The following is a 20,706-nucleotide window of genomic DNA, read 5'->3' on the forward strand; positions in this document are numbered from 1 at the left end:
GAGTTTATTAACGTTTATTTGTGCAAGCGTATTACGCAGATTAATAATTGCTAAATCAAATAATTAAACAGCTACTTACGCTGGTGTTAAATACAATGCAAATAAATCTGAATAAATTAAATTGAATAAAACGCGTTTTGTATTTTTGTGTCTCTGCGGGTTTATAGGCATACATCGTTTTCGTATCGTTTTGAATAAAAACCGTCTTATATACCCATTCAAACGACATTATAATATTATAATGTGAAAAACGAATGAAACATTAGTATCTAGTAATAAATACCACGCCACGGCGTGTTAGACAATACTTACTGACAATACAAGTCAGTATTGTCTAATATGTCGCGAGACATTGTCCATTTTAATGCAAACGCAAGCATAAGTGCGATTGTATGTCTTAAACCTCAAAGTTAATAATAACTCCAAAAAGAGGAAAAATGCAATAAATTTTAAATATTATTTTACGATCTATTGTACGCCTTTTCTATTACATCCACCAGTAAAGTACCGGATATCACTCTTTGTGATCAAGAGCCTCCGTCTCCCTCTCTCTTTTATAATTCTATCCTTTTATATTTATCAAGCTAATTTCTAAACGTAAAAGATTAGTCTACAAGAAAATGAAGACAGTAGACAAGATGTTACATTTTCTAAAGCAACTTTTTTCAAAAATTCAAATAAACCAATCTAGGACATAGTGGTTTTAAATCGAATAAATGTTCTTTATAAGATTAATAACCGTTTGCTATAAGAAACATAATGGTGTTCAATCAGAAAACAGAGAGTATTGTTACAGAAATACTACTTACTATAATTATACTTACCTAATATATTTTCTACTGTAGGAAGCAACAAAGGCTATTTCGAACGTGTTCGTATTCGACTCGTGCGCCAATTTCCGTCGTTGCATACAGGAAACGAAAGATCATAACAGTATAATTCACAAGCGATCAAAATTCAATTGTTTCTAAACACTACAAGCTGTTTATAGTTCACTCCAATCAAGATACGCGATTAATCATATAAATTAAATTTAGATTAGTTTCCCTTTTCTTTACTCATATTAATTTAAACAGCAAAAAATAGCAATTTCACAATATAACTTTCGTAAAGTTTTCGAAGTTACACGCGGCGTGCTTAGAAAGAGGTTTCCCTACAATCGCGTCTACTCATCAGGACGGCCGATCGCCGACTGGCGCTACGAGTTCGGGTTTGAACGTAGACCGCTGAAATAAAATGATGCAGCCTCCTTCTACGAGCCTACGCGAGGTTAATAAACTTTACAGGGACGGAGGCCTAAAAACAAACTCTCATTTCAGTTTAGAATATTGTTTGCTTCAGTTTTTACAGTTAAACAAATAATTGAATTGTGTTCCCTGTTGCTTAAATTTATGAGTACGGTTCTGTGTTTTATTATATGTAGCATATTGTTACGGTTCGAGGATCGTGGATTGACATATTTGCATAACATTTTAGAAGAAAGAAATTTAGAAAGAAACATGGTCATAAGATATCATATTTAGCATATCAGTACATATAAACTTAGTAAACACTTATTAATATTATTCTTACGATTTTTTTAAATAAATAGTTCTATAGTACACAAGTAATTTATTCAAACTTAAATTGGATCTTACTGTAGTGTAGTGATTCCTTTTATAATTAAATTAAACATGTTTGCATAGCTTTTCTGTATCCGCTTTAGCTATTCTATATATACTACTACTCCAAAAATGCTTTCAAAATGTTTAAATATCGCATATTATTTTGCAACAATTTGCATAAGTTTAGTACCGACATGCGAAGCAGGATATTGTGCGTAGATTACAAATCAACTTGACTTAATATTCAAACGATTCAAAATCAATTATTAAGTTTTAAATGGCAATTGAAAGATTTTTTCTAGCTTAGATATGGTAAATAGGTATCACTTTAATTCCATGACAGTCATAAAAGTGCTGTAGATGAAGAAAATTTTCTTTGCTTTACGAACAATGAATCACAATCACTTGGTGAATGCCTAATTTTAAAAAAAACACCTCATTAAGATCAGAGAAAGTTTATTAGCACCATTAAACGGTTTTTGTTGTTATTAATATCCAGGTTTAGTGAGAAGCTAGAGATAATTTCAGGTAATCTTCTTAAAACTTTTTTAAAATTTACTCTTATGACTTATTACTCTTAATGTATATGACAAAACAAACATACAAATTTGATTTCCACGATAAATGAGGAAAAATCATGAAAAACTTATAAACCGTGAATAGTAAATCTTTTGGATGATTAAATTAATTCAGGAAACCAGTAATGTTTCTGATCAATTCGTGAAATTACTAGTATAGAATAAAATGTACGTGGAACGTGATTTTAATTCAAGTCACGAATATATCTTCAAATGATTTTGCTTAAGAAAGATTTTGCAAAAAGTAACTGTTGTATTTCCTTGCGAATGTCCGAAGTAATTCAAATTTCCGCTGACGTGATCTGGAAGCTAATTCAATTAATAATTTGTATTCATTTTAGGTATAACATATGACCGGTGTATCCATTTATACGTCCGTGGAATTTACCAGTAGGTAAATATGTAAACAGCTGTAATTGTTGAATCATAAAAATCTAAATAAAAATTCATATTAATCTATTGTTGCTTCTGTAAAACTCGTTAACGTGGTTTGAGATTATTTAAAATACCTTATTATATTTTATAGAAATTTGCTTGATTTCCCTTTAATGAATAAGAATGTGATTATAAAAAATATCGTAGGGTTTTATTTGTTTAAATGCGTAGATGTATTGCGTTAGTTGAATATTTTATACCCTAGTTGAAATAAGGATTTTGTTACCGACACTAAACTGTCGTATCAAATCAAACGATAATCACCGCTTCCAGGATAATATTGAATTACATACTGTGGTAAGCTAATTCGAAGAGAAGTCAAATAATTTCACTGCAGATTTATCGCATAAAATGAGCAAATTGATACAGTTCGATTTCAATCAAATTTAATTAATCAACGCACAATAGCAGTAAATGTTTGTGATATTAATTAGGTGCAAGCGTGTGCTTGCATAATAATTGTAGAATTTCGTGTGATTCGGTTTATTTTCCCGATTACTGCACTAATTATGAAAACCATGAGCGGACTATAAACAAGAGTATTATGCAATCCACGGATCTTTTTCAATTGTTTGATTTGATACAAGAAATATTATTCGTTGTACGGCGCCGCACCTAATGGCCATCTGCATCTAATGGTGTATATTTTTTAATACTGGCACCCGAAAAGCCTATTATTAAGATTTTTCAGCAAAAACAGCGTTATGATCAACGCCACCGACGTCAACCTATAATGTCCTCTTTACAATAATACTTCTTCAGTTGTTACTCCTAGGTGCTGGCAAATTAGATCACTTCTTTTACTTTTATACTATGAAACAGACTGAATCAAAACTATTCTAGTATTGCATGAGAGCTGAAATTGCATGGGATACTCATAAACAAACGAGTAATGAAATATATATTAGCACTACTCTAAACAAAAGGCAATCAACACTGATCCGTTCTAAGACAATGAATGCGCAATATAACGTTTTTTATGTTGAAATTGAATCCGTTATCTGTTTCATATATTCCCAAAATCTCTTTGTTGTAATCGAGGCTTACCCTCGGGAATTTTCCCGACAGCCTTAGACGTAGGACATAAGTTCAGTACACGATGGAATTTATTCACATTGTCACAATGTTGAAACATTTGATTGCGATTCAGGATTCATTTATTTCGCAGTTTGATCTCGGAGATTGCAATTTCACGCTCAATATAATACAATTTATATCAATTGTGATTTACGAGTACCATTTATTTATACCGTATTTATTTAAAAGAATACGTAAAAAAAGCTCCTACCTGAAAAAAAATCGTCTATAAAGATTATAGCACTAATAAAGATGGCGTTTTCGGCTTTACACAATTCTAAGAATCTTAAAGTAACCTTACTTAGATTTTTTAATTAACCGACCAATTTAAATGTTAAATACCTAAATGTATTTTTATATTTGTTGCTTTTTACTTTTAACTCCCAAAAGGGAGAGTATATTCTACCGAAACGTCTCTGAATGCGCATAGTAGGGTCTACTGCCAACGTCTGTCTTTTGTTTTCAGGGTATCAAATGATGGTTGTCTGTCTAGCTTCAATAGAATACATTATTTTAATGTCAACATCAAGTTGTAGATTGTGATACAACCAATAAATACTTCAAGCTTTATTGATAACTTTAATTATTACCCCGAAGTAAACTATGCGATATCAAGTAAAAATTCATTGATTCCTCTTCGAAACGTAAATAAATATAATTTACATAATATTTAAGTGAGACCATAACTGATTAGCAATAATAGTGGGTCGATTAACTTGTATTATTCCCATCGGAACATTAATATTTGCTTTCTGACAATCGTCGAAGGACAAATACTTTGGAAATAGTCTCAGCAAACACCGACTATCGAACTTTCGCCATTGTTTACCGAATTTAAGGCACCTGTAACATCACAATGAACACCGATAGTTTAATAAAACAGAATCTTAACTGCTATAATGTATTAAATTATCATTAATATAGGCCTCTGGCCTATACTATGAAATTTAATTTAATTTGGTTATCTGTTATAGTACTAGTTTATACATCTATATATTTGTTACATTTCTTTGTTAAGGAACAGACAGACGTAAATGGTGCTCAAATGGGAAATCCACGATTTCCCAAATACATCAGTGCTGCTTTAGGTTTATTTTGTCATGTTTTCTTCATCGCGAGTATCAAATTTCTACTTACTGAAGTGAAATTTACGTTTATGAGTTAGCGTAAATCCTCTTTTGTCATGTCTGCGTATAATTTTATGGGCAATTTCCGTTTTATCGACTTCAGAAGCTCATATTTGTAAATTGACATCACCGCAAAACAATTTGCTGGGTTAACTACGTCTACCGTGAATAGGATTATTAGTAAATTAATAATTTGTCCATTTTGTTTAAGTAAATAATAATGGCGAAAGATTCTTTAAAACGATAGATATTATGCTGATTGTTATTTGAAATGAACCATCTAGGATTTCCTCTTACATTTTTAGTTTTCCCTTGCTCGCTTTAAGTTCGAAAACTCCACAAAGCTAAGTTTGTGGGACAGCAGGCTCGTGTGCCGTGTGCTTTTCTCTTCGTTGAATATGGTCAAGAGGATTGAGCCGGTACTTGGGTGTTCCGCCTAGCGCCTACACGTGGGGCTCGTAACTGCTATCGGTGGCCCGGATTGAAGTACCGTGTTGCCTTGCCGAGCACACCAAACTTCTTAGAAGCTAACTCAGCCTTTCTTTCCAAATCAACGCAAAACTAAACGCCATTCGATATGTCAACGCCAAGTATTCCGACAGACGCAATGACGGCATCTGGAGTACCCGACGAAAAGCAAATGGGTAGGATGCTTAAAAGACCATATCGCAGGGAATATTTGCGTCAAGTTGTATGCTAATGCAAAGTTGTAAAAGGATCTTGCATGATCTGTGGCGTTAAAATTGCAAAGTCTTAATATATTAAACTACATTAAGTATTAGTTTAAAAATGTACAGATTGAAATACACCCACACAAGGGAGAGAATTAATAAGATAAATATAAAAATGCTTGTAATAAATAACAATACGAACAAACATCAATAATAAGTGAACTGTCGTTGAACTTTAACACCAAAGTTTATTTTTCACTTATTTCATCAAGTCCAAAGAAAATTCAAAGGCCTCCCAGATTCATGTAAACAATTTTATTCAGGACGCCATTAGAAAGAAAAACCGCCGCTCTAAAGGGCAACGACGTTTTTATGTCAATATTTTTCAGGATTTGCCCTCAATTATTATTTTTTACACTTTATCCATCTGCAAGCAAGAACCTTATTTTGCTCTTGACAATCAATTATTCAATTTAAGGGCCATCGAAGTCATTCTTTGTTATGTATCAAAACGATCTGTAAAAACTACTGAGCGGAAATTTATAAGGAAATGCCTATAAAGTCTACTATGACAACTATCAATGCGATCCTTTCACATTTTACATTATTTTAATCGATGCTGAAAAATATCAAAAATAAAAGTCGAAATAAAATGAATGAAAGTTGTTAGGTAAAAGTTATTCATTTTAAATCTTATTCTTTCTATTAATGCGACATACGCCATATTACGCATCACCTAATAGTATATTTAGAAAAAAATCCGTTGTAGGAAAGAAAGTCTCAAGAAGTATAATTTGAAACTTTTTATAAGTTGCAAGATAGTTGGCATTTTAGTATAACCATATAGTGTAACCCACCATTATTAATCTTAGTGCTTCATTAAGTCAAAAGCCTATAAAATAATGTCATTTACTTCATATGAAAAAGGGTGACCGCCTTAAATTATAAACATACCTTTGGTTAGAAGAAAAAATTTGCATGTATATGGGATCGCCTAATAAATTCCTTTGTAGTTTTATTTTGACTATATTATTATGGTTAAAATAGAAATCATTGCTGAACATTCATTTTCATTGTCACGTGTTTTATAAGTTTTCAAAAACCACGTTTTAGATTTTTTGATGATTAATAAATATAATTTGTAAGAATTGGTTCATTTAGTATTAACAAAATAAAATAATTGTCTTATCTACTTTTGAAGCAAAAGCTTTAACCTTCCAATAAATTGGCAAAACGGAATAGAAACTGGCCAATGTTATTCCAGTATTCATATGCTTTTAAGATCAATAACCATTTTACATGGACTAAAAACAACAGTGGTTAGGTTTTTCTTTATGTTGTATTATGTTTAAATATAATAACGCACTCGGCATTGAGAGTGTCCATGGGCGGCGGTATCACTTAAGATCAGGTGAGCCTCCCGTTTGTTCCCTGTTCTATGAACATACTAATATATGTATTTAAATAATATATTTTTTCTACGCAAAGACAGTGAATAAAATCAAAGGATTTTCACATAGTTTCCTAAGATATGCTTTGAAGGAAATCGTAGCGTTGTTGAGTTCTTGCTTTGAACTTTGTTTTATTATACCTTTTTAATACTTAACTCGGATTCAACTTTTATTTTATCCAAATTTGATTCATTCGAGATCTCTTGTAACAAAATTTCAAGCTATCGCTTAATTTCATATAAAACTTGCTCAAGTTCTAATTTTTGTTTGATATGTTAAAACGAAAGTTAAATGTTTAGCAAAAAGTTTCTCTATAAAAGGGGTTTCAATTGAACCTATTTGAAAAGTTTAAATCATTTCTTTAAATTGGCCAGACTAAAGGCTGGATGCTCTTCTTTTAGTTTGATAGGAGTTTTTTTGAAACTTTTATATCAAAAATAACATAATAAATGATCAAAATGATCACTTTAGGTGATAGCCTATGAAAATGTATATGAATTGTCACCTAGGGCTGAAAAGCTTTAATAGTTTGAGTGTTTCGACACGAGTAAATAAAAAGTAGTTAAAAGGTAATTAGAGTAATTGTGAGAGCGAATGTTATGCGTGATTCCGATTACTAATCACTCGATCATGATCCCAGTAGATGAGCGTTGGGCAAACTCACAGTTAATCTATTGGGCAGCCAATTATTCCGCCCTGCGGCTCTGAGATTAATGCCCTACGAAACACACGGACGCACTAGAATTACCATTTCAGACCAGACCCTATTATTCCTAAAACTTAAACTTATAGTAAGTTGACTGAAACTAGTTTTTAATATATTTTTGATAAATATATAAGTTGTCTTTATAACGAGTTCTAGAAGCAAACAATTGAGGAGCGGAGAAAAATTTAAATAAATGAGAGGTTAAAAGGGAGAACAAGTTTCCTAATAATTGTTTAAGTGCCGCTAAAAACCATCTGAAGCAGATTGTTTCCAGTGACCTTTATAACTCCCCCGAGAGTGTTAAGACAATGAAATTTGTCGAGGAAACGGTCCCAATTCGATGCTAAACTCTCATTCTAATAGATAATGAAACGTTAGGAACAATTACGAAGCCATGAAATCTCATTGAAACTGAAGTTGTACAGCCTGAAATAATAGAATACTCTTGAAAGGATCGTGATTTGGTTTTTAGTACGCCGATTGAAATGGGTTTACTTTATAATCGATTTTAGTCGTGTCATTTTAATAATTTAGTAGTGTAAATTTATATACTAATATATCAAAGACGATTAAGAACGCGGTTGATATTTGTAGAATAAAGGCGATCGCTGTGATGATGTTCTACAAAATAATAGAAAACATTATAAAAGGTCAGCCCCTAAGGCTAAGCTAATTAGCGTGCTTAGTCGCTTCTTCTTGTTTACCTTACACATAGATGAGCAGAGACTTGACTCCAAGGGCGCTGCAAGACTCGCTGGCGGTAAGTTTAGCATAGATCGCCTCTCTTGAATCCAGCCTTTTGCTTCTGGCAATGTAAGTGTCCATGGGCGGCGGTATCACTAAATATCAAGTGAAGGCTCATGGCTCTTTAATGTGGGTGGCGGTCCTTGCATCAGAGGAACTAAAGCTGTCCTAATTGATGTCAAATCAATTGGGACCAATTTCAAATAGTTTTCATTGGTAGATTATTCGAAAGTCGAAAGAAAAAAGTCGCGATTAACGCATAGATATCGTGAGACTGAGGTAATCGCCCGCTGGCCAATAAGTGTACGCTGATATGAACAGTTGAATATCGTATTTATAATATATTTTTATATAATAATAACTATTTAATTACATAATACCCAATTGTGCTGACATTAGTCAGCCCTCATGCAAATTACATTAAGGGTTTATGAATATTTATCAGAGTTTAGAATTGAACCAGATATTTTTGGACTAAAACAAATTTACAATCTTGTAAATTTGGGATTCAGCCCTCCTACAGCATAATATAAGTATATAATACAAATATACATATCTAATTTTGACCCCAAGAATTTAAAATATGTCCCAACAATAGGCATCGTCAGGGATGTCTTTGATCCCTTAAATGTGTGGACACGTTAGCCTCGTCTCAAGTATTAAACTTACTAAGTTACAGGCACAATATAATAAATCCAGAGTCTGTCAGATATTGAGGAATACACAAGTGACTAGCGCTAATTAAGGATTTAAGGCTCCCAGTTGATTGTACCACACAATTTGCGCTTCATTCATTTAAAGTTGTGTTTTATGGACAACGGGCAAGAGGCTTACCTGATGTTAAGTGATACCGCCACACATGGACACTCACATTGGCAGAAGGCTCGCATGTGCGTGGCCAGCCTTTTAAAAATTAGTACGCTTCTTGAAGGTCCCTAATTCCAATTAGTTCCAAAATACTTAAGCTGGTTCCCCATAGTTGTGAAAAAACTTAAAAAACGCTCAGCTCAGCTCAGGATGGTATTATGAATAAAGTCTGAGCCATGGTATAAGCCTATAAAGTCATGCTTTAAATTGTTTCTAAGATCATTGTATTGAATTGTTGGACAACTGTTAATTTAATAATATTCTGGCGTTACTTCATCTATTAGTTTCATAGAATGTTTTCGAATTATTATTGGTACGAGTAAGGGATCAATTAATATAATCCTTCGTGCAAATTAGGAAACCTCTTATACGTCGAGGGAAAAGTTTTTCCTAATTGGATACTTCATTATGTGTAACTCACAAATGGAGGATTTATATGAGAAGACACCACTTGTAAGATTAATGGCTTTGTTTACGGAATTGGTTTTCTAAGCCTTTGTAAATATTTCTTAACTCAAGTAATTCTTATAGTTATTAGACATTTTTTAACAATAAATTCTTAACAGATCATTATGCAGTAAACACAACAATTAAAATAGCGTGCAATGTTTTTTTTGTGTAAATGTGTAATATTAAGTATCAAAAAACCTGACGATTCCATTACCAATTTCATTATTCTGTAAGCAACTCGGTCAAGTATTACAATCAAAATAAATAAACATTTACGGTCCGTTGTTATTAAAATTATTCTGTACTTTTGTTATACGTCCAGTTTCTCACTCATCTGTTTTAATTACGATTCAGAAACCTTCAAAAGAATAACAAAGAGAATAAATCCAAGATATTTATTGTTTGATAAAAGTATTAATTAATGACTTTATAGAAGGTAAGCACTGTTGGTTTCAGGTTACTCATCTGAATCTTTTTCTTAAAACAAACTTTGCATGTTCCTTATAATAAACCCATTAAGTAAAACGGAGATTTCACTTAAGCGGTTTCGTTGTTCATGATTACATCCCTTTTTCACGTTTTTATGTGCCCTTAACCTGATAGAAACGACATTATGTACTGTTATTATTTTTGTATACTTTCATAATGAAAATAGTATTCAGTATGATTGTCTATAATACTCTTTGATAAATATTAGTTTGAGTATATAAAAGACTTTCACCTGCAGAAGAATACAGACAGTAATTCTTTTATTGCCTTGTTTCGTTTATATATCTCAATGACAGACACAAATAAAATTTGCATTTCTTATTTAAATCTTTGAGATAAATGTATTCTTGCTTAATAAGGAGATTTACATACATGATCTGAGCTCTAAAGCCATTGAGACAAAATTTCATAAAGCTGACTTCGGGCTTCTTACATACTCTGTCAATGGTATGTTTTCTTCTATGGTTAGTTATTTTTGTCCGACGAGTACTTTGAAGCATTTCCAATATAATACAAGACAAATACAGTTTATGTGTGCCTTTTGTGCCTTTTATACGAAATGAACGAGTGGTTAACTTTATATAATTTGTAATAATGTTTGAGCTTTAGCAAATATCAACTATAAAAAGGATAATAGAACAAAGGCCACGTAGTGATCGACAGCATGTTTTTTAGGAGATTGTGGAGAACATTTCTTACTATCGTTTGATATTTTCATTCGAATAAAGTATTTCTACAGCTCCATGATAACGAGTTTAATGAATCTCATAAAATCCAGAGATGACTTTGAAACATATTAAGGAGTAATATTCTATTTGATAGTCATTTAGTAATTACTGCTATCAACTTGATGAAGTTTTATAACGACCCAGAAGATTGAATTGCGCACTTAAAACTTTCAGCGCAGACGATTTGTTAAGCACTGTTTCCATAAACCTGAAATTGATGGCCGATTGCGTTGTCTTTATACGAAATATTAAAATAAGATGGCTTCAGTTCATAGATTCTCAATTATACGGTATCCATATTAACGCAATTATTCACATGCTCGTTAATTATACAAGGAATTTGTAGAGTTAATTAGTATGCGACGCTTAACCTAGTTCAAAAAAATCTTAATTCGTGAAAAGAATATAGGTAACATAAATAAATATATCATTAGCTCTTAAATTACAGAATGTACGTAATTAATTGCATTTAAAACCGTCGGATAAACAGCCTAAAGTACGCGAAATCCCTGAAAGCTCAATAAAATAACGATTACGAGAAATTATAGTGACTAAACTTACTGTGGCGTCAATATTTTCGTTTGGTTCACGACTGTTTTGCATTTGAGAATTATTTTTTATCCTCATATACTGTGATAGTACAAAACTAGATATGTATACCAGTTGAACGCACGTCCACTACACTTTAATAAAGAAATTGTATTTCTGATTTAAATTAGATACTAAGACAACAGAGAGCCTCTCTGGTCTAGAATTAGTAAATTTAACAACAATACTATCTATCAATCTGACTCACCAAAATATACAATAAGCATCAAAGTAAATTACTAGAAATTGAGTTGTTTTTGAGCCGTGAAAATGTTGACATATTGTGTATTACAGAACACTGGTTAAAATATGTGAACCTGTGTTCAATTTTCGTAATCATCATATTGGTAGTTAGTTCTGATAGTGAGTGTCTGAGGTTTCATAGTATGGTATTATTTTGTGGTGTAATGCAGCTGACACTAACTCGATATTTGTAGTGCAAAAGCGGGCTATGAGGGCGATCTGCAGAATATCCCTACGAGAGTCAGTCCGAAGGAAGTTTTGGCAAGTCAATACATTTACGAGAATATTGATATCTATATAACTGTAAGAGTTCATTGTCAGTTCTTCTCTTCCGTTCTACGCCCTTGACTTGAGAACTGGCAGTAAATGTCAAATAAACAGCATTTCGTATATATTTCTGTTTTGACGTTGTGAATGAAATATTTACATTTTTCTTTTATAACAGTACTTAAGCTTAAGTAATAGTTAAACTATAGTAAGTTTGCTTAAGTGGCGGACGGTATTTGATTTAGCTTTAAGACAATTTAGAAGTTAGCAGTTTGAACGGAATTATGAACGCTTACTGTCTCTATACTAAAATATATGCAAATAGGATTGTGACAAAGCTTATTGATATCAAAACAAGTGCCACTCCTAGACGTACAGGTTTGTAGTACCAAACCACACATATTACAATGTAAAGCACTTATATTTAGGCTAATTCAAATTATAATATTTAAATATATTATGTTTTTTGATATCATCTATACGTTTGTAATGTTCTGTCATCTTGACGCAGAGTTGAAGGAAAGCGTATTCTTTACGTAAATGATTTATACTACTGAATACATGTTGTCACAACATTGTTATTATTGACACAACAAAAGACAAAGCATTATAAAAATAATAGGTAAAATGATAATGAGAAATTATCCTAATACATAGAATAAAGATAAAAGAGTAAGGAGAATTGATGTAAGCACGAGTCACGTGTTTTTTTACTATTTCAAGACGCGAATGCGATGTGCATTTTAGATACGATCACAAATGGAACAGCTATTTCATGGATATATTTGTAAAGATAATTGTTGCTCTTGCGGGACTCACTTTGAAGGTTGTGGAGCAAACTGTCAGAGCATTCCTCCACTTTGTTCTGGCTCTCTCATCGATAGGATTCGTCGCAGCCTCTGGTGCTATCATTTGTTATACGATTATGAGGTACGCAATAAATCAGTCATTCTATAAGTTAAAGCCGACAATGACAAAGGCTACACATATTATGATTATATTATAATGAGAGATGATAAGAGAATCGTGCATGTTTAAAGCCACTTAGAGCACAAGTTAATAAAACAGTGATGATACTCGCTTCAATATTAAATCTCTCTCATAAATTATATTAAATTACCAGTTTCACTCTTATGTAATTTTTGTAAGAAGATTATTTAAAGAAATAATAAAATGTTGTATTCACTTACAGATACGAGGCATGCAACGAAGAGACTTGTTTGACGTCTCGATCGTTGGGCGGATTGGTTTTAGTCGCGGGTTGGGCTTTTGTTGCCTATGTCACTGTCCGGAATCTACTTTAAATATTTAATTCAATAAAAATGTCGTCATTCCGTCTCTTATTCCAGATATTACATGACTTAATATTAAGTCTTTGGATCACTCCCAAAAATAAATGATACTCTATAACATATTATGTAGGATTTCCATCACATCTTTATGTCATAATATTATATAAGTCATTCATTGAGGGGTTGAATAAATGAAAGGCTTTTTTATATAAAGGTTATGAATCTGACTATAATGCGCCAAAGATTATATTTGGTATTGATTTGAGAAGTAATTGGAGCACAACGAATATTCCGTTTTCGGACACATATAACGCTTTCAAATTACCCCATTTCCGCCCTTAGTTCCGGCTTCCTTCCTCGGCAGTGTCTCGTCAAGCCCATACTTATTTTCTTTTATCGGAAAAATCTGTACATAGATCAATTTGTCGTATTCTTGTTTAGAAAAGAAGATGTAATGTGGACTCTACGATTAATTACTTTTGCCTGTTATAGGAATGGATATATAAATTATAAGCCTCTATAAACGTATAAATTACCATCAGAATCTTACACGCAAATAATAAACTGTTTCAAATTAAAGCTCAGAAATTATTGATGGTATGTATACAATACATAGACATTCCTATTTCTAATTTTTATTATTTCAGAAGAAGCAATACTTTCATCGTTATAAGAGTAGGACAAGTGGTATTATCAATAACATATAAAGTTCTCCGATTCTCAAATCATTGTAATAACTTGAAAATAAAATTAAACGAAAAACGAAAGCAAACCAAAACCCGCTCTTTAAGGATTACATTATTTTATATAGAGCTGGATTACTATGTTTCATTCATTCATATGAGGTTTTCTATTTCGAGAGACAAAAATTGATTCGTATGCATAAATTGACCCGTGCTTTAAATCAAGTTGAATTTGTTATTTTTAAGTCTTTCACTGCTTCCAGACACCATCTCGTGTGTTGTGAACAGCTCAGAGCACTTTTATGCGTGAAATAAATTTGCAGAGAACAGGAGGCATTCGACTGTGAATTTTTTAACTGACTGACTTATTCAACAAACACGTGAACCTTTCACAAATACTGCAATTACGGAATTCAGTTCTTTGTAAGAAATATGATATATCTTTCTAACGCATAGTACATATATATTTATATAGAAAAATATACCTTCATCTTCAGGATAATAAACTTTCTAAAACTTACTAGCTACATGATGCTTGCTTTGATAAAGTAGTTGTAATTTTAGTTATGTACAATATTATTAAGACTTAATTAGAGTGAAACAAAGTGCGTGTAATTAGAGATTAGGCGAAATAATCACTGTGTTAATTAGTTTCATACTGAGCAATGTGTTGAAAAATAAATTTAGCTTATAGTGCCTATAAGAAGTATAGTATATACGTATATAGTGCTAAGAAATGAAAAAAAAAGTTTAAAATCTAAGATCTATATTAATTTAAACCTTTCAAGTTTAAGTTTCATACACAAACAGGCATATCTAGGAAAGACGACGAGAGAAGTAGACGACATTTTCACAAAGTTTTGGCTGTACATTTAATTTTTGATTGGTGACAGTAAGAAATGCAATTCTTGGTTCTCGAGTAAACTATGAATCGGTTAGTAGCTAACTAGTATTTTTATTATTTAAAATAAACTTCTGTACATTTTAAGAAGTGGTCTAAGTAAAACGGCTCGTGTTTTATTGGGTAATTGAAACATAATTTTAATACTCAAGATACACGTGATTAGTTTAATTGAATACCTGTATAGCTATTTAGCTTCGCGCATTTACATAGTTCACAAGCTTTCTAATTAGTTTCTTTTGTTGTGGGGGTATGAACACTTTGTTGCAAAGGCCGGGAACGGTAAAGGGATCTAGGCTATAACTACAAAAGATTAATTAAAGTTTCTGATAGAAATTATAATTATAACATAATTATGTTATTGTAATTTTCTCAGAGGCGCTTCGGATTTTCCACTTAATATACAAAATTTGCAGCAATCCTGTGCCTTTAAGTTTACTGCAAATAATATTACAACGTATTGTTTATATCAGCACAATTAACTAAAACGAACTAAAGTAGAATATTATAACATTTAGAAATCATATTTTGGTAGGCGCATTATTTTCTACTCAAAAGATATGCTTTTTACACAGGCGATATTATTTTTTATGCTTTAGAGGAACTGGCTTACTTTAAAATATGTAATATTAATCCTTCTACGATATAAAACCCAAAGTTACAAAAAAAACTGAAGGGTGTTCCACTCAAATAAATTGCCTATATTATGTTAAGTACTAGCGGTCTAATATTATATGTCGGTTTAAGTTTATTCGTTTTAAACATACAAAATTAAAAAACCCCTTCATACATGACTAAATTACGTTTATCAGTTCTTCAGTTTGTGAATTAATAAATATAGGTAAAATAACTTTTTAAGTTAAACGGTTTTATGTTAAACATACATTGCAATGTTTAAGATAAATGTACTAAAAACCAAAAAATAATAAAATAGATACAGTCGTGGGAATTGTATAAACATATGCATAGACTAGACTAAAATAAAACCGTGGGGAATGTCCATGAGCAAGAAAATAGTAAGTAATTTCTTCACCGTCTGCGGGCCAACTGCCTATTTTAACGACGAATTAAACGATTCTTCTATCGCACATTTAAGTCGATAATTTGTAGACAATTGACGTGCACCACGCCACCACATCTCGGATACTGCGACTAACGAATCACAAACAAACAAATTCTAATAGCATTAATAAATAATAAAATACCATTGCTTATGTGTCGGGATAGAGAAAAGTTTTTCGAAATACATTTATTTAAATTTGATTCTCTTTCAAGATAATTTATTGCGCAGAAATACGAAAGTAATATAAAATTATTACAAGAGCTAAGCTCATTGTTTGTTGGGTTAGATCGTGTCTTTACTGAACAGAAAATATATTGCCATTAAATGTTACAGCGTATGAAAACTTCACGCAAAAGAAGTAAATTATGATCCTTTATCACTTATTACTGAAATAATGGACTAGGGATGACTAACTAATATGCAAGGCTTCGTCGGTGTGGAAATATTTGCAAATTGAGCGAGCGCGTTGTTTTCAATTAGAAGAATCATTATTAATTTAAATCAAATAAATATATACGGACGAATGGTATAATTATATGTATAAACTATAAATACTACCAGTATTATTTATTGTACATATATAGAAATTATATTTAATAAACTCTAAAGAGTTCATGTAAAATAACCTGTTTTCAAATGATGTATTCTCATATTTTGAAAAAAAAATTCTATAAAAAATTGTTTCTCTATAAATGAAACGCTCGTCTTCGTCGTCTACGTTACGAGGAGTTAAAGGGACGACCGATAAAGTATTTTCTGACACTCACCAAAACATCATATATCATAAAGAATTATTGCTCATATGCTCAATATAGATATGATTTAACTGCCTCTAGGACGGTTTAAATACGAGTTAATCACATTTTATCTCAAAGTAAAAGAATAAAACTTGTCTAATAGATTTTCGGATTAAATTATTATACACGGTGGTCCAACTAGTGACGTCAATATTTTTTTTGAGATTCCTAACACCCGGGGATGTACGAAAATATCCCAGGTACGTTCCGCGATTTCTTGTAATTTTCGAGTTATATTTTTTTGTGCTTTTTGAATGTTTTCTATTTTCAAAAATTCATTCAGCAGCAAGCTAGTGAACGATTATTATAAAGTGGTGATGCCACTGGTATAGCAATGGTAGCTCACAAACACGCAAATCTCCACAAATCAACCGCGTGCAGGTGCCCTTCTATAGAAATAGTTGACAAACAAAAATACTTGGGATTAAATATATACAAAAACATGCATTGGAATGAACTCATACAATACGTCTGTGATAAGCTACGACAGTTTTTGGCACAAATTACAATACTCAAGCGTATATGGGGTGAGAACGTTGCGGTATTTGCTACCGCGGCTAATAAATAGTCTGTCCACTCAGATAATAGATAGCCTAGCACTAACGAACAAAAACTCTAAATAAAAAAACTACTTTTACATGCATTTGTCGCAATCCTAAACAAAACTGCTTTGCTTACATTAATTGTATAAACCACAGCGGTTTTCTAATGTAACATTTTATGATATTATATTAAATTATTTTGTAAAATAAAGAGAATTGAAAAAAACATCTTTAAGGTAATTTAAGATATTTTGCAGTTTCTTTCCTGTAAAATGTTGTTCAAATAAAAAAAGTCTCAGCTTCCTAAAATTATTTAAAGATACTCAAAAAAGATTTTAAAGTTTGAAGTTTAATTTGTAGCTGGATTTGCCCAAACATTCGACTTCCATTTAAAAATACAAAAAGAAGTTTCCATAGCTTCTGGATAATTTGAAAAATTTGCACGGTTCTAAGCTACCAAAAACATAGAAAAAAATGCTACTTAATTGGTATTTTTTTGTTATAATCGCCCTTTTAAGGTGGATAGGCTAAAAAGCATTAAAAATGTTTTTTTTCCAGTTTTATTATTCGTATGGTAGTGGCACGCTATCACTATGTAATTCAAGTACAGAACATTTAAATACCACTTTTGAAAGGTGGATTGGGCGTGCAGGGGCGATCTAACCTTAGGTTAGGAAAAGTACAAAAAATCTTACTCGAGTTTTTTCGTACATCCCCAGGTGTGAGGAATCTAATAAAAATATTTGTCTTTGCTAGTTGGACCATCCTGTTGTTACATATACATTAATGAAGCATACATAAATTGTTAATAATGTAAAAATAACGGATACGATTATCGGTAGGTAATTACACTGAACTAGGTGTTTTAAACACAAAACGTGAACCTATTTCTCAAGCAACACATTTTTTAATAAAACTTATATAGTGCTTAGTCCTAAATTCTATCGGCGCACGTTTTCCCATTCTTCATTGGAGTACGAGAAAATCGCTGCTCAGCAATTTCCTGATAATAAGCCTTTATAAATTCCCCGACAGTAACTTCCTTTTACAGTTACAAATTACAATCTTTCATTTCCTTTAGCAAGCTTAATTTGTTAGCCTTAAAAATTAACAAAAAGCCTCCTCTAACATTAATTGTATTTTAAAGGAAAAATCTCTGAAAATTCCTTTTTTATAAGTAATTTAGACGGATTATAGGTGAAAGTAGCAAAGCAGAAAATTTGTCTTGGAGTAAGTTTCTTCGGTAAACAGTCTCGCATAGACGTGAAAAATACACAAAAAGGATACCAGAATACATTAGCACGGCTTAATATTCAGAGTCATTACCGCTGAATAAAATGGCTCCTTGTATCTACGATAAGTTGGAGGCATTTTGTTTTGCAGATAGGCTTCTGTAACAAATCAACGCTGGAGACGCGGCAGGCGCGAGACGAATGGAACCATTACGAAGATCTGTTATCCGAGGTGCGAAAACGGAAAGCGTCTTTCACAAATGGACTTTTTTGATGTTCATATCTTGTTATGTCAATCTAGAACATATTAAGTAGATTATGTCACAGATAAATATGAATTCTAGTTCGTTTGCGTTACTAAACATGAATGTTTGTGAACATATTCTACTTTGTCATTGGAATATTTGAAAAGCTATCAATGTTGCTATAGTAATCATTGTCTATTGTCTGTATGAATGGAACAATAGCCAAATCATGATTTAATGTCGATGCGTTCAGGTGAACCTACTTCAGAAAATGTGGCTCTTGGATTTTACATTAATTTGAATTTAGTAATAATATACTAGACATATATGTTTATTGAATGTGCGCATTAGCACATCAGGCCCGATTCACAGGCCTGTCACTCCCCGCGCCCTTGAATCAGTGTTACCCGCGATCTGTTTACAGTCCCCCCGGTTTTAATAAGGATGTCAGCGTTATCCGTCCATCATAACACACCGATTAACTCGCACCCTTTTGTTTTGGGAGAGATCTCATTAAATTTGCTTTTTACACCTTATCCTGCAATCTTCCTTTGCTTTTAATATAAACATGTCCATATTTATATTCTCTCAAAGGAAAGTTCGTCGTTCGACTTGTTGGATTTAATTGTAAAATATTCTGTATAATATTATGCATGTATAGTTTGAAATCAAGCTCAAGTAAATTATTTTTAAAATTAAATAGTTCTTCAAAAACTTTTTCCGAGTTAAAAGAACAAATTAATCTGAAAAGTACGTTGACCATAATTTTATTACATAAAATTTTCCTATTATCTTAACAATGTTTGTACAAAACAAAATTCCTAACTAATTTACCAAGGAGACTGCGTAAATCTAAGAGAAAATTAGATTCAGGAAAGTTATACGAATATCTCTTACAGTTTTAGACTGTTGTTGGAAATACGAAAGGGTTCAATTAGCCTATTTCGATAAATGTTTTGTTTCTGCGTTGACAATATGATTAGGTTTGCAAAAGATATAGTTAACGTAATCATTGTAATCATTGCAACAGAAAAAGAAAATACTTTGATAAAGATTGCGAGTAAAGTTAAAAGCATCTCCGAGATTTAATTTCCTTTTGGGTTATTAAAAGACATTTTTAACATCCTACGCTCTTTATGAGAATGAAGGTAATAAACATACGAAATGACAAAATTTAATATTTCCGACTGATGCCATAAACTTGTACTCAACTTGTAACTTGAAGTTTAACTCACAAAGTTGTCTGACGACAGCCTGCTGGCCTGTTCAGTCAGTTTTGTTGCAAGAAGGTTCCTTGAAGCTCCTTTTGGACTTTTTACTATTTAGATTCTATTATAATTATGTAAAATGCTAATTTAAAAGTTGAAATATTGTATAATCTATAACTAGCCTATACTTAAATCATACTCTTAAAAATCCCATACTTTTTGTCAACTTTGTCTTCATTCTACTCCTCTCGTCTTCTACCTACGCCGTAAGAAATATTTATATCGAAATGCCAATAAATCAACTTTGTCTCACCTTGGCAAAAGATTTACGGCCTACGATCGAGCTGATTCAGAAACACAAGTGGCAAGCGATGATACCACTAGTTACGAGGGTTGCTTCCATATACATTTTCCTATATGGTACGATGTGGGAGTAGTTTTCATAATAATTTAGATTTCTACGGATTTGGGCGCGGATTTAGGGGTTGCAGCTACTGGTTTTTATCCAAATTGAACTGAATTGAAACTGAATTTATACTTTGTATTAATGTCTTTATCTTTAAGAAGAAGCTACAATAGTTTAACCGCCATAAAGTACATTTGTCTACAATCGTGTTGAATACTTAAATACGCTTTTTAATGTGTTGATAAATATAGACAATATAATAATATTTTTTGACGAATACAAAGCATGCATGCATGAATACAATGATGAGTT

At 31.9% G+C, this 20,706-nt stretch overlaps 1 protein-coding gene across 1 annotated transcript in view; it reads right to left on the reverse strand.

Moving 5' to 3' along the window:
- LOC110998322 (G-protein coupled receptor moody) overlaps nt 1-1,180 on the reverse strand; it is a 32,814-nt gene extending 31,634 nt beyond the window's left edge. The window contains exon 1 of the mRNA XM_022266885.2: nt 825-1,180. The gene's annotated coding sequence lies outside the window, so the exon portion shown is untranslated. The remainder of the gene's footprint in view (nt 1-824) is intronic.
- Between the last annotated feature and the right edge of the window lie 19,526 nt (nt 1,181-20,706).

The sequence above is a fragment of the Pieris rapae genome, chromosome 13, assembly GCF_905147795.1.
Source record: "Pieris rapae chromosome 13, ilPieRapa1.1, whole genome shotgun sequence".
NCBI classification, from domain to species: Eukaryota; Metazoa; Arthropoda; class Insecta; order Lepidoptera; family Pieridae; genus Pieris; species Pieris rapae.